We start from the raw sequence: 15,752 nt of genomic DNA on the forward strand, positions 1-15,752 counted from the left end.
AGGCTACATCAATATTCTAACATGTACAGATGTGATAGGCAGTCTAACAGATGTGATAGGCTACATCAATATTCTAACATGCAGTGCAGTACAGATGTGATAGGCTACATCAATATTCTAACATGCAGTACAGATGTGATAGGCTACATCAATATTCTAACATGCAGTACAGATGTGATAGGCTACATCAATATTCTAACATGCAGTACAGATGTGATAGGCTACATCAATATTCTAACATGCAGTACAGATGTGATAGGCTACATCAATATTCTAACATGCAGTACAGATGTGATAGGCTACATCAATATTCTAACATGCAGTACAGATGTGATAGGCTACATCAATATTCTAACATGCAGTACAGATGTGATAGGCTACATCAATATTCTAACATGCAGTACAGATGTGATAGGCTACATCAATATTCTAACATGCAGTACAGATGTGATAGGCTACATCAATATTCTAACATGCAGTACAGATGTGATAGGCTACATCAATATTCTAACATGCAGTACAGATGTGATAGGCTACATCAATATTCTAACATGCAGTACAGATGTGATAGGCTACATCAATATTCTAACATGCAGTACAGATGTGATAGGCTACATCAATATTCTAACATGCAGTACAGATGTGATAGGCTACATCAATATTCTAACATGCAGTACAGATGTGATAGGCTACATCAATATTCTAACATGCAGTACAGATGTGATAGGCTACATCAATATTCTAACATGCAGTACAGATGTGATAGGCTACATCAATATTCTAACATGCAGTACAGATGTGATAGGCTACATCAATATTCTAACATGCAGTACAGATGTGATAGGCTACATCAATATTCTAACATGCAGTACAGATGTGATAGGCTACATCAATATTCTAACATGCAGTACAGATGTGATAGATGCAGTACAGATGTGATAGGCTACATCAATATTCTAACATGCAGTACAGATGTGATAGGCTACATCAATATTCTAACATGTGATGTGATAGGCTACATCAATATTCTAACATGCAGTACAGATGTGATAGGCTACATCAATATTCTAACATGCAGTACAGATGTGATAGGCTACATCAATATTCTAACATGCAGTACAGATGTGATAGGCTAATCAATATTCTAACATGCAGTACAGATGTAATAGCTACATCAATATTCTAACATGCAGTACAGATGTGATAGGCTACATCAATATTCTAACATGCAGTACAGATGTGATAGGCTACATCAATATTCTAACATGTAGCTGTGCAGTACAGATGTGATACATCAATATTCTAACATGCAGATGTGTGATAGGCTACATCAATATTCTAACATGCAGTACAGATGTGATAGGCTACATCAATATTCTAACATGCAGTACAGATGTCATAAGTGCAGATGTAATAGGCTACATCAATATTGTAACATGCAGTACAGATGTGATAGGCTACATCAATATTCTAACATGCAGTACAGATGTAATAGGCTACATCAATATTCTAACATGTAGCTGTCAGTGCAGATGTAATAGGCTACATCAATATTCTAACATGCAGTACAGATGTAATAGGCTACATCAATATTCTAACATGCATGTAATAGGCTACATCAATATTCTAACATGCAGTACAGATGTAATAGGCTACATCAATATTCTAACATGCAGTACAGATGTAATAAGCTACATCAATATTCTAACATGCAGTACAGATGTGATAGGCTACATCAATATTCTAACATGTAGCTGTCAGTGCAGATGTGATAGGCTACATCAATATTCTAACATGTAGCTGTCAGTGCAGATGTGATAGGCTACATCAATATTCTAACATGCAGTACAGATGTAATAGGCTACATCAATATTCTAACATGTAGCTGTCAGTGCAGATGTAATAGGCTACATCAATATTCTAACATGTGTACAGATGTAATAGGCTACATCAATATTCTAACATGATAGCTGTCAGTGCAGATGTAATAGGCTACATCAATATTCTAACATGCAGTACAGATGTAATAGGCTACATCAATATTCTAACATGTAGCTGTCAGTGCAGATGTAATAGGCTACATCAATATTCTAACATGCAGTACAGATGTAATAGATCAATATTCTAACATGTAGCTGTCAGATGCTACATCAATATTCTAACATGTAGCTGTCAGTGCAGATGTAATAGGCTACATCAATATTCTAACATGCAGTACAGATGTAATAGGCTACATCAATATTCTAACATGCAGTACAGATGTAATAGGCTACATCAATATTCTAACATGTAGCTGTCAGTGCAGATGTAATAGGCTACATCAATATTCTAACATGCAGTACAGATGTAATAGGCTACATCAATATTCTAACATGTAGCTGTCAGTGCAGATGCAGGCTACATGCAGTACAGATGTAATAGGCTACATCAATATTCTAACATGTAGATGTAATAGGCTGTGCAGATGTAATAGGCTACATCAATATTCTAACATGTAGCTGTCAGTGCAGATGTGATAGGCTACATCAATATTCTAACATGTAGCTGTCAGTGCAGATGTGATAGGCTACATCAATATTCTAACATGTAGCTGTCAGTGCAGATGTGATAGGCTACATCAATATTCTAACATGTAGCTGTCAGTGCAGATGTGATAGGCTACATCAATATTCTAACATGTAGCTGTCAGTGCAGATGTGATAGGCTACATCAATATTCTAACATGTAGCTGTCAGTGCAGATGTGATAGGCACATCAATATTCTAACATGTAGCTGTCAGTGCAGATGTGATAGGCTACATCAATATTCTAACATGTAGCTGTCAGTGCAGATGTGATAGGCTACATCAATATTCTAACATGTAGCTGTCAGTGCAGATGTAATAGGCTACATCAATATTCTAACATGTAGCTGTCAGTGCAGATGTAATAGGCTACATCAATATTCTAACATGTAGCTGTCAGTGCAGATGTGATAGGCTACATCAATATTCTAACATGTAGCTGTCAGTGCAGATGTGATAGGCTACATCAATATTCTAACATGTAGCTGTCAGTGCAGATGTGATAGGCTACATCAATATTCTAACATGTAGCTGTCAGTGCAGATGTGATAGGCTACATCAATATTCTAACATGTAGCTGTCAGTGCAGATGTGATAGTGGCCCAAATGTCCCGTATGTCATTGTTAAACAATTGAACAAGAACTCCTGTTGTTTAGAAAGATGAGATTAGAAAACGTGTTGGTCCATTGAGTTTTCACAGAATGGGAAAGTGTCTTTGGCGCTCTGGCTTACATTAAATGGATGAAAACATACACATTACATGAAGCATTTACATGTCAGTTCATCTTATTTAGAATTGCCACTGAGGAGGGGATTTCTCCAGCCATTCTTCCGTGCGAGTGGCACCTTTTATCTCCAACCAGACGGCAGCATTTGGAAGGATAATGCAGTGGGCGGGTGTGGTCGTTGAAGACCTGGAGTGCTTTCCTTGTAATGTTCTGTGTGTACAGTTCTGCAGTTGTGGCTGTTTTGCTGCTGATTATTTTGCTGACCTGACTGACAACTTTTGCCAGTTTACTCCTGTCCCTGAACGAGAGGGTCCCAATTCCCATACCAGGTGGAGATGGTGAGAACACTCTCGATCAGGGATCTTTACACCATGGTCAGTGTGTGTTCGCTTACATTATTCCGCATCTTACCACTAAGGCATTGTTCTTTAGTCTTGGTGAAATGGACGTCAATTAAGCTATTGTCAAAACATGTCACGAGGTCATCAATTAACTGGGAGAAACTTGAGCTGGATTTGCCATCCAGGCAAGCAACCAGAGCCATGTCATCCGCATACAGGTATTTGATGAAGGTGAGGTCACTGTTTTTGCAAACAGTTTTTATTTGTGTATACAGAGAACAGGAGTGTGTTCTGTGCGTTCTGTGCTAGATACAACTGTGAGGACTTCCTGAAGCCAGCAGTGTAGGTCCCTGAAACTGAGCGCTAGATTCCGTTTACCAATCTAATACTGACTGGTGATTTCCCCTCAACACACATTACTCAGTTTGTTCTGTTGTCAATTGCCAGAAAACAACATAATTATTCAGAAGTTGGACGTATTAAGAAATTTCCAATGACGAAGTATTCATTTGTTGTTTTCATTTCAGATTCATTTCAGGCTATTATTGCACTCAGTGTAGTAATATAATTTATGCCCTCCTCTCTCCATCATCCACAGTTTGGTTTTGGTAATGATGTGAGGGCTGAGGTGGGTCCTCCTGACTGAGTCTGAGCTCCTGTTGTTCCTCTTTGATCTGTGTGGGTTCTGGGTCATCCTGCCCCAGACTGGGGTTCCACTCCTGCTCACAGTAATGATTTTCATGGGGAACGGCAGGAGTGAGTAGCTGGAAGTCTGGAGGGGAAAAAATATATTCAATCAATATAGACTTATCTTAATGTCTGTCATTTTGTTAGGAACGCCTCTCTGTGCTCAAAAATAAAACTAGTTTGTTGACCGGTCTACACTACAGCACAGAAAAGGCTATACTGACACTCCTGACATACAAAAAAATATTTAATTTGAGAATTAGTTCAAAGTAGGTTATGTTTATGGTCAGGATTAAGGTAACGGGTCAGTTCTAGATTTTGGCTACTTGTTTACAGGACAGGAGTGTCCTTATAGCCGGTACCCCAGCACGTGACTTAACAAAGCAATGTTGGCCAACCAGGAGTTGCGTTAAAGGGTGCGCATAGCCAGAGAGGAAGAGGGATTCAACTAGTTGCCACAAAGTCAAAATTGGCAAAATAGTGAAAACGAACATTTGCTTCTTGATCTTAATTTAAGGTGTGGTTAAGGTTAAGTTTAATATTTTCAGATACATTTTTGAAATCGGTGGGATTTATGCCTTTGTTGATGTGGTAACTAGTATCGACCGAGGAAGAGACAAAGCTCTTTGGCATGAGAGAGGCAATACGGACACGCCTGGAGCACAAAATTGATGACGTATGTCGCACAGCGAGAGTTGAGTGGAGACGAACGGATTCTGTTCAGTCAGTCATCGTAACTAGCTCTCGATGTTTTCGTAAAGGGACGCCAAATGACCTATGGGAACTCCTTCCCCTTCACGTGATCTGATTGAGATGTGCTGAATTTGACATTTGTCTGCCAAAGTTGGAACTTGTGAGATTACTCAGATAAAAACAGAATGAATCTGACCAACCAACAACCACGGATAACCACAAGGAGAATAAGGTGAGGAAACAGTCCACGTCAGTCAGGCCCATCTTTTTTTTTAAAGAATCACAATTTATTTAAATCTATAGTTTAGTAAAATAAGTAGTTTTGTTTTAATCACAAGAACATTTTAACTAAAACTAATGTTCTTAGTTTCCCTGTCTGATATGGCTGCTACTTAGATATACTGCAACAGTAAATCATTTGATGACATTCACTGCTATCAACCTTTCTCCAATATAACCTCATAGTTTACACAGACCCACCTTTGACAAATACATCCCCGTGTGAAAAGGCCTCCCATGGTCTGTTTTTGTCAACAAGCTCAATGTATTCCAAACACTGGTGGTGACCAGATGATCCCAATAATTCAGGTAGTAAACGTTGGTACAGTGCAGTGCATTCGGAAAGTATTCAGACCCCTTGACTTTTTCCACATTGTTACGTTACAGCCTTATTCTAAGGTGGATTCAATTGTTTTTCCCCCTCATCAATCTACACACAATACCCAATAATGACCAAAAAAAAGGAAGTATTACATTTACATAAGTATTCAGACCCTTTACTCAGTACTTTGTTGAGGCACTTTTGGCAGCGAATACAGCCTTGAGTCTTGTTGGGTATGAAGCTAGAAGCTTGGCACACCTGTATTTGGGGAGTTTCTCCCATACTTCTCTGCAGATCCTCTCAAGATATGTCAGGTTGGATGGGGAGTGTCACTGCACAGCTATTCTCAGGTCTCTCCAGAGATGTTCAAATCGGGTTCAAGTCCGGGCTCTGGCCGGACCACTCAAGGACATTCAGAGACTTGTCCCGAAGGCACTCCTGCGTTGTCTTGGCTGTGTGCTTAGGGTTGTTGTCCTGTTGGAAGGTGAACCTTCGCCCCCAGTCTGAGGTCCTGAGCGGTCTGGAGCAGGTTTTCATCAAGGATCTCTCTGTACTTTGCTCCGTTCATCTTTCCCTCGATTCTGACTAGTCTCCCAGTCCCTGCCGCTGAAAAAACATCCCCACAGCATGATGCTGCCACCACCATGCCTCACCGTAGAGATGGTGCCAGGTCCAGATGTGACGCTTGGCATTCAGGCCAAAGTGAATACTTTAGGTGCCTTTTGGCAAACTCCAAGTGGACTGTCATGTGCCTTTTACTGAGGAGTGGCTTCCGTCTGGCCACTCTACTATAAAGCCCTGATTTGGTGGAGTGCTGCAGAGAATAGTTGTCCTTCTGGAAGGTTCTCCCATCTCCACAGAGGAACTCTGGAGCTCTTCAGAGTGACCATCGGGTTCAATCAAATCAAATCAAAATGTATTTGTCACATACACATGGTTAGCAGATGTTAATGCGAGTGTAGCGAAATGGGTTCTTGGTCACCTCCCTGACCAAAGCTCTTCTCCCCTGATTGCTCGGTTTAGCCAGGTGGCCCGCTCTAGGAAGAGACTTGGTGGTTCCAAACCTCTTCCATTTAAGAATGATGGAGGCCACTGTGTTCTAAGGGACCTTCAAATGCTGCAGAAATGTTTGGTACCCTTCCCCAGATCTGTGCTTCGACCTCATGGCTTGGTTTTTGCTCGGACATCCACTGTCAACTGTGGGACCTTAAATAGACAGGTGTGTGCCTTTCCAAATCATGTCCAATCAATTGAATGTACCACAGGTGGACTCCAATCAAGTTGTTGAAACATCTCAAGGATAATCAATAAAAACAGGATGCACCTGAGCTCAATTGAGTCTCATACCAAAGGGTCTGAATACTTATGTAAGTGTTAAATGTATAACCTGTTTTCGCTGTGTCATTATGGGTTATTGTCTGTAGATTGATGAGGGTAAAATTAAATTGTGTCCGTTTTAAAATAAGGCTGTAATGTAACAAAATGTGGAAGGGGTTTGAATATTTCCGAATGCACTGTATATTCCATATATTAGCGTTACTAGGCTACACTGAACCATGGCGGACCCAATGTATGGCTTTTTTTCATATTAAAATGTGCAACATACCTAGTTTTCAACCACTGATACTTGGCTTACGGAGCGCTCTTTGAAATAAGCATTTGTAACGCAGTATTCCAATGGATCGAGTTTTTAATTCGTTACGTTAGCTAATTGGCAGGTCACGGTGATATCTAGAATGGTGACCAATAATACAAGTCATTTCTCCCTTGCCCATCGAAATAAATGGGGTCGTTGACAACTAGCCTTCATAAACTAGTCTCACCAGGACGACTGAGGAACCGAATGCATTCGTCTCCACTCGACATACGTCATCAATTTGGGCACAATGCATGTACCCTTCGGCATAACACAACCCGCCATATGCATCTAGTCTATTAACTAGTCTACATGTCAAATCTCGTTACAACAACTGCATTTCGCTACAAACTTGCTCTGTGTAACTATCTCTGGTTTGCTAACCATGTCCAACAGCCTCCGTAGACGCTCGATCTCCTCCGCTGAACGGCAGATTTCTTCCTGATACTCTGCTACGGTCTTCTCCACGACTACGAATATCTCCACAATATCTCCACAGCAGCTGCTGACAAACTCTCGGTGACGAACACATTCAACAACTGTAGTTTGGACATATTGGCAATGATTATGAAAGTCAAGCTGTTCGTTTTATTAAAGAGATGTTGGTTGAAACCTCTCTCTGATTCTGCGTACCGGTTGATAGCGACCTTGTTGTCGTTTCACTAAAGTTGGTCGGTGAAAAAAAGACTTCATTACAATAACACCACCTGCCGTATTGGAGCATTTAATGGAAAACCATTGTTGTCAGTCAGTATATTCCCAAATATTTTAAGGTACGAGATCTTTGAGCCAAATTACCTGGACCAAGTTTTGCCCTCAGTTTCAATATGGGTCCCAACCAGACAAAACACCACTTTCTTTTTTAAATGCCTTTGCTTTGTCTTTTAGTATCTTCTAATTAAAGAACCTGGGCTCCTGAGTGGCACAGCGGTCTAAGGCACTTCATCTCAGTGCTAGAGGCGTCACTACAGACCCTGGTTCGATTCCAGGCTGTATCACAACCGGCCGTGATTGGGAGTCCACAATTGGCCCATTGTTGGAAGGGGGTGGGCCGTCATTGTAAATAAGAATGTGTTCTTAACTGACTTACCTAGTTAAATAAAGGTAAAATAAAAAGCTGCAATATGTAACATTTTGTCGGAGGAAGGCCCAAAAAATGGTCAAAGACTCCAGTCACCCAAGTCATAGAAGGTTCTCTCTGCGCCAAGTCCAGGCTCCTGAACAGCTTCTACCCCCAAGCCATAAGAACAGCTATTCCCCCCTTTAGTAGTTTTTACACTGCTGCTACTAGCTGTTTATTATCTATGCAAAGACACTTTACAAACGACCTCGACTAACCTGTACCTCCGCACATTGATTTGTAGCCTCGTTATTGTTATGTACATTTCTTGATACTTTTTTGATTTGATTCGATTATTGTTAACTTCAGTTTATATAGTAAATATTTTCTTGACTCTATTTCTTGAACTGCATTGTTGGTTAAGGGCTTGTAGGTAAGCTTTTCATGATAAGGTCTACAGCTTTTGTATTCTGCGCATGTGACAAATAACATTTGATTTGATATCTAACTTGTCGGGCGACACGACCAAATTCACTTAGAAATGTTAGTTATAGATCTGTCATTCTCATAGAAAGCAAATATTTTACTTTCAGTTTTGTACAACAGCTTCAAATAGCTGAAATTACAATGTTTTTGGTTATATTTCATGCGCCAAATACAACAGCTGTTTAGATGGTACAGTGACTCTCTACACTATACTTGCTTGTTTTGTCACAAAATTAAATTAGGCGAACTATTACAATTTTAGCAACCAATAAATGGCGGAGAGATTTCTGCATAGTGCACCCACAAAGTTTCTAACATCTTGAACACACCTACAGCGTCATGTGGATATGTGTGCAATAAAAGTGACACTTTCACCTTCTGCTACCATTTCCTTCAAGCCATCTACACATACAATTTGATGCATACGTTCGATAAATCCAATTTCTGCACCACGCAGAACGCACTGCAACTGCCTCTGCAACGCAATCCATTGGAAATGAATGTAGTTCTTGTGTTCCAACATGCCAAGCCACTGTTGGTGCGATCGATGCGTAAAACCCAGAGGCGCAACATCTTGAGACTTCCAGGATCCTTGTGAAACAGACCAAGCAGACAAAGCCGGGGTTTGGGAAGTCAATGAGAGAAGTGAAAACAAATCTTCCATAGCTGTTTCTTAGGGATCCAAAACAGTACATCATATAACATTATTACACCACTACATATCTACAATACAAAATATACAATACCACCATTCAACAATATTGCAGTGAACGTGTGTGTAGAATGCGTGTGTATGCGTGTGTATGCGTGTGTCTGTTCCTGGGTATCTCTTGTGGCTACCAGGGGGAGACTCGTCGAGGCCTTGGTGACAGACGGAGAAAACGTCACGAGGCGATGGCTCCATCTGCTGGACGTGCCAGGTCTCGAGGGGATCTCCGGCCAGGACTAATTGGGGCTGTTTGGGGATTGGTGAGTAATCATGGGCTGATTGCTCACCAGCTGTACAGGTACCATAAAGCTGCCAGAAGCGCAGCACACAGGAGAGACTGGGGGAGGAAAGGACTCCTGTATAGTTGGGGATGGTACCAGAGGTAACATGAAGGAGTTTACTTTTGACCCCCACAGGATACAGCAAGACCCGGAGCCCAGAAGACTGTATCCTAGAGAGGGTCTCTTGGGGGAGACCTATTCTTTTCTTTTGGACTATTATTGTAATAAACACCTTTGAAACTGAGCTAATGGTACTCTGTCTGTGTCTGATCTGTGTAAACATTTTGACCCAACCCCCTGGTCTGACACACTCTTCACAGTCCCCGTTGTTCCATAAGGTTGCTTTTTAAATCTGATTCTACTGCTACCAGTTACCTGATGTGGAATAGATTTACATGTAGTTATGGCTCTATGTAGTACTGTGTGCCTCCCGTTGTCTGTTCTGGACTTGGGGACTGTGGAGAGACCTCTTGTGGCATGTATTGTGTGGTATGCATGGGTGTCTCGGCTGTGTGCTAGTAGTTTAAACATACAGCTCAGTGCATTCAGCTTGTCAACACTTCTTACAAAAACAAGTAGTGAAGTCAATCTCTCCTTCACTTTGAGCCATGAGAGACTTACATCCATAGTATTCATGTTAGCTCTCCGTATACATTTAAGGGCCAGCCATGCTGCCCTGTTCTGAGACAATTTTCCCAGGTCCCCCTTTGTGGCACCTGACTACACGACTGAACAGTAGACCAGGTGCGACAAAACTAGGCCTGTAGGACCTGCCTTGTTGATAGTGTTGTTAAGAAGGCAAAGCAGTGCTTTGTTATGGACAGACTTCTCCCCATCTTACCTACTGTTGTATCAACATGTTTTGACCATGTATACAATCCAGGGTTACTCCCAAATACAATGCTTTTAGTTTTTGAAATATTTAGGACAAATCAAATTTATTTATATAGCCCTTCGTACATCAGCTGATATCTCAAAGTTCTGTACAGAAACCCAGCCTAAAACCCCAAACAGCAAGCAATGCAGGTGTAGAAGCACAGTGGCTAGGAAAAACTCACTAGAAAGGCCAAAACCTAGGAAGAAACCTAGAGAGGAACCAGGTTATGAGGGGTGGCCAGTACTCTTCTGGCTGTGCCGGGTGGAGATTATAACAGAACATGGCCAAGATGTTCAAATGTTCATAAATGACCAGCACAGTAGTTGTCGAGGGTGCAGCAAGTCAGCACCTCAGGATTAATGTCAGTTGTCAGTTGGCTTTTCATAGCCGATCATTAAGAGTATCTCTACTACTCCTGCTGTCTCTAGAGAATTGAAAACAGCAGGTCTGGGACAGGTAGCACGTCCGGTGAACAGGTCAGGATTCCATAGCCGCAGGCAGAACAGTTGAAACTGGAGCAGCAGCACGGCCAGGTGGACTGGGGACAGCAAGGAGTCATCATGCCAGGTAGTCCTGAGGCATGGTCATAGGGCTCAAGTACTCAGAGAGAAAGAGAGAATTAGAGAGAGCATACTTAAATTCACACAGGACACCGGATAAGACAGGAGAAGTACTCCAGATATAACAAACTGACCCTAGCCCCCCGACACATAAACTACTGCAGCATAAATACTGGAGGCTGAGACAGGAGGGGTCAGGAGACACTGTGGCCCCATCCGATGATACCCCCGGACAGGGCCAAACAGGAAGGATATAACCCCACCCACTTTGCCAAAGCACAGCCCCCACGCCACTGGAGGGATATCTTCAACCACCAACTTACCATCCTGAGACAAGGCCGAGTATAGCCCACAAAGATCTCCGCCATGAAGAGATGAGTCTTCAGTGAAGACTTAAAGGTTGAGCCCGAGTCTGCGTCTCTCACATGGGTAGGCAGACCATTCCATAAAAATGGAGCACTATAGGAGAAATCCCTGCCTCCAGCTGTTTGCTTGGAAATTCTAAGCCCATGTAATGCTTTGTAGGTTAGCAGTAAAACCTTGAAATCAGCCCTTGCCTTAACAGGAGGCCAGTGTAGGGAGGCTAGCACTGGAGTAATATGATCAAATTTGGTTCTATCTAGTCAGGATTCTAGCAGCCGTATTTAGCACTAACTGAAGTTTATTTAGTGCTTTATCCAGGTAGCCGGAAAGTAGGGCATTGCAATAGTCTAACCTAGAAGTAACAAAAGCATAGATTAATTTTTGGACAGAAAATTTCTGATTTTTGCAATGTTACGTATATGGAAAAAAGCTGTCCTTGAAACAGTCTTGATATGTTTGTCAAAAGAGAGATCAGGGTCCAGAGTAACTCCGAGGTCCTTCACAGTTTTATTTGAGACGACTGTACAACCATCAAGATTAATTGTCAGATTCAACAGAAGATGTGTTTGTTTCTTGGGACCTAGAACAAGCATCTCTGTTTTGTCCGAGTTTAAAAGTAGAACGTTTGCAGCCATCCACTTCCTTATGTCTGAAACACAGGCTTCTAGCGAGGGCAATTTTGGGGCTTCACCATGTTTCATTGAAATGTACAGCTGTGTGTCATCCGCATAGCAGTGAAAATTAACATTATGTTTTCGAATGACATCACCAAGAGGTAACTATATAGTGAAAACAATAGTGGTCCCAAAACAGAACTTTGAGGAACACCGAAATTTACAGTTGATTTGTCAGAGGACAAACCATTCACAGAGACAAACTGATATCGTTCCGACAGATAAGATCTAAACCAGGCCAGAACTTGTCCATGTAGACCAATTTGTGTTTCGACTCTCTCCAAAAGACTGTGGTGATCGATGGTATCAAAAGCAGCACTAAGGTCTAGGAGCACGCAGACAGATGCAGAGCCTTGGTCTGATGCCATTAAAAGGTAATTTACCACCTTCACAAGTGCAGTTTAGTGCTATGATGGGATCTAAAACCAGACTGAAGCATTTCGTATACATTGTTTGTCTTCAGGAAGGCAGTGAGTTGCTGCGCAACAGCTTTTTCTAACATTTGATATAGGCCGATAGTTTTTTATATTTTCTGGGTCAAGGTTTGGCTTTTTCAAGAGAGGCTTTATTACTGACCAATGTATTCCTTGCTTTACTCAAAGCCATTGGCAAGTAATTAGTAAAGATTGAAATAAGTAAGGGGCTGCCCTGGGGAATTCCTGATTCTATGATTGTGTTGGAGAGGCTTCCATTAAAGAACACGTTCTGTGTTCTGTTAGACAGGTAACTCTTTATCCAAAATATAACAGAGGGTGTAAAGCCATAACTAGGGCTTTGGCAGTCATGAAATTTCATCAACCAGTGATTGTCATGACAACAACTATCGGTCTCGGTAATTGACCGTTAATTCACATAAACACATTTAGCATCTCCTGGCTTACACACACCTTTTAATACATTGTAAGGCTGCATGATGCAACTCTAATGATGATTTTTTTTAAAGTTGCTTGGAAGGCATTAGCTCTGCTTTGGTTTATTTTGTGTAGACTGTACACACTACTGTACATCAGTCACTATTTCACAATTTGACAAGCACTTGATAATGCCTACAATTTCACGCCGGCATCCCTTTGTGTGGCCGTAATGCCCCCTAAAACAATCCATGCCTTTTGCAGCCAGTGGAAGTTATGCCCTTCTCCTTGAGTGCTGCACTCTCCATCACGTGATCGGGTCTTTCTCACAGGCCACAAGACAGACACATCAGGGACGCAACTGCGCCGTCCTTATCCAATTCTGAGGTGCATATTGAAGATATTGGAAGAACTGTCCACATTTACTTTACATCAGCCAACAAGATGAGTAGGCCTAACGAACAGCAAAAGCACTAGCTTATGTCAATCTACTATCCCCCATAGTACAAAGTTCGACCTATTCTATTCTGTGCGAGAAATAAATATTCCAAACATAGTCTGGGACAGTTGTGGGATGCGATAGATCCCAAATTAATACAATCATTTGCAGCAAAAACATTTTTTACGGAATGAGGCTGATGCAACAGATCAGAACATTTAGCTTAACATTTTGATAAACTATAAGGCTATTTCTTCACATTATACGCACAGCAATGCACACATGCTAGTAGGCTATAAGTGCGAATGATCAATTAGCAGAAAACACTATTATGAAAACTAACCGCAAATGCAGTTATGCATGTAATGCTTTTATTATAAAGGTGCATTTTTATGGTGAAAATGATCTTCCCCAAACTTGAAACTCGTGCTGTTTATGTATGCCAGTTAGGCTCTACACCCTTTGTAAAGCGGATTAAATGTGCTTCATTTTAAGATGTTATTTGGCCACTTTAGTTGTGATACAAACTTTAAAACATATAGGCCTATGGGCTAGGCTACATGAGGTGTGAGACTATGATTAAAAAAAGTTGCAAAAAAGGCATTGTTTCTTATGCTGGGCATCAATATATAATTCACAAGTGATAGGCTAATATTGTCACCCATCAGACTATTCTTGATTCAATCTTTTCTTTACATAATATATTATACTAAATAATATGTGTGAACTTTATTTAGATTTAGAATAGACCATTATCAGAAATTTGATCCTCCTTTTTTTAGTAGAGGCCATCATTCTGTTTTCTCACACAATTGCATAACCTATTGAAATGTTGTGCAACATGAGGTCATGGGCTCTCAAGAAGGGGCTGATTATATTTTCGAATACATTTGCATTGGTGTCAGTGATTAGAGAGACAATAGAGTGTTGAGTACCAGGCAGTTAGTAAGTTTGGTAGACTACTAATGACCATCAGCAGCATCAGAGCTTGGAGAAGCCTAATTACCGTGACTAAACGGTCACGTGGAATTTGACTGCGTTCATGACTCCTGACCGCCGGTGTGGAGGTAATACGGTCACAGTGACAGCCCTAGCCATAATACATACGTTTTTCCAAAAGCAGACTTTGATCGATAATGCCAAAAGCCGCACTGAAGTCTAACAAAACAACGCCCACTAAGGGTTGGTAACAGGCTGATTGGTCAGCTATTTGAGCCAGTAAAGGGGGCTTACTATTCTTTGGTAGTGGAATTACTTTTGCTTTCCTCCAGGCCTGAGGGCACACACTTTCTCTAGTAGGCTTAGATTGAAGATATGGCAAATAGGAGTTGCAGTATCATCCACTTTTATCTTCAGTAATTTTCCATCCAAGTTGTTAGACCCTGGTGACTTGTCATTGTTGATAGACAACAATAATGTTTTCACCACTTCCACACTCAAAATGACAGTGCTTAATTTTCATAATTTTACGAGTTATAATTGGATGTGTAGTGTCAGCGTTTTTTGCTGGCATGTCATGCCAAAGTTTGCTAATCTTGCTATTGACAAAATCATTAAAGTAATTGGCAATGTCAGTGGGTTTTGTGATGAATGAGCCATCTGTTTTAATGAATGATGGAGCCAAGTTGACCTTTTTGTCCAAAATGTAATTTAAGGTGCTCCAAAGCTTTTTACTATTATTCTTTATATACTTTTGTCTGTGTTTCATACTATGGTTTCTTGTTTAAATTCCGTTGAGTAATATGACTTCTCAATTTGCAGTATGTTTGCCAATCGGTTGCGCAGACAGATTTATTTGCCATTACTTTGCCTCATCGCTCTCAACCTTACAATATTTTAATTATTCACTCAAACTCCAGGGATTGAACAGTTTTTACAGTCATTGTCTTAATGCGGGCATGCTTATTAGTAACTGGAATAAGCAATTTTATAAAGATGTCAAGTGGAGCGTCTGGTTGCTCCTCATTACACACCACAGACCAGCAGCGTCTGGTTGCTCCTCATTACACACCACAGACCAGCAGCGTCTGGTTGCTCCTCATTACACACCACAGACCAGCAGCGTCTGGTTGCTCCTCATTACACACCACAGACCAGCAGTGTCTGGTTGCTCCTCATTACACACCACAGACCAGCAGCGTCTGGTTGCTCCTCATTACACACCACAGACCAGCAGCGTCTGGTTGCTCCTCATTACACAC

At 41.2% G+C, this 15,752-nt stretch overlaps 1 long non-coding RNA gene across 1 annotated transcript; it reads left to right on the plus strand.

The window, feature by feature from the left end:
* The first annotated feature begins 4,448 nt into the window (after positions 1-4,448).
* Positions 4,449-10,031, plus strand: LOC124008135. The gene is made up of 2 exons (XR_006834059.1): positions 4,449-5,246; positions 9,641-10,031. It is a non-coding gene; the product is annotated as an uncharacterized LOC124008135 (long non-coding RNA).
* The last annotated feature ends 5,721 nt before the right edge of the window (positions 10,032-15,752 follow it).

Source organism: Oncorhynchus gorbuscha, linkage group LG21 (genome assembly GCF_021184085.1).
Source record: "Oncorhynchus gorbuscha isolate QuinsamMale2020 ecotype Even-year linkage group LG21, OgorEven_v1.0, whole genome shotgun sequence".
In the NCBI taxonomy this organism is placed as follows: Eukaryota; Metazoa; Chordata; class Actinopteri; order Salmoniformes; family Salmonidae; genus Oncorhynchus; species Oncorhynchus gorbuscha.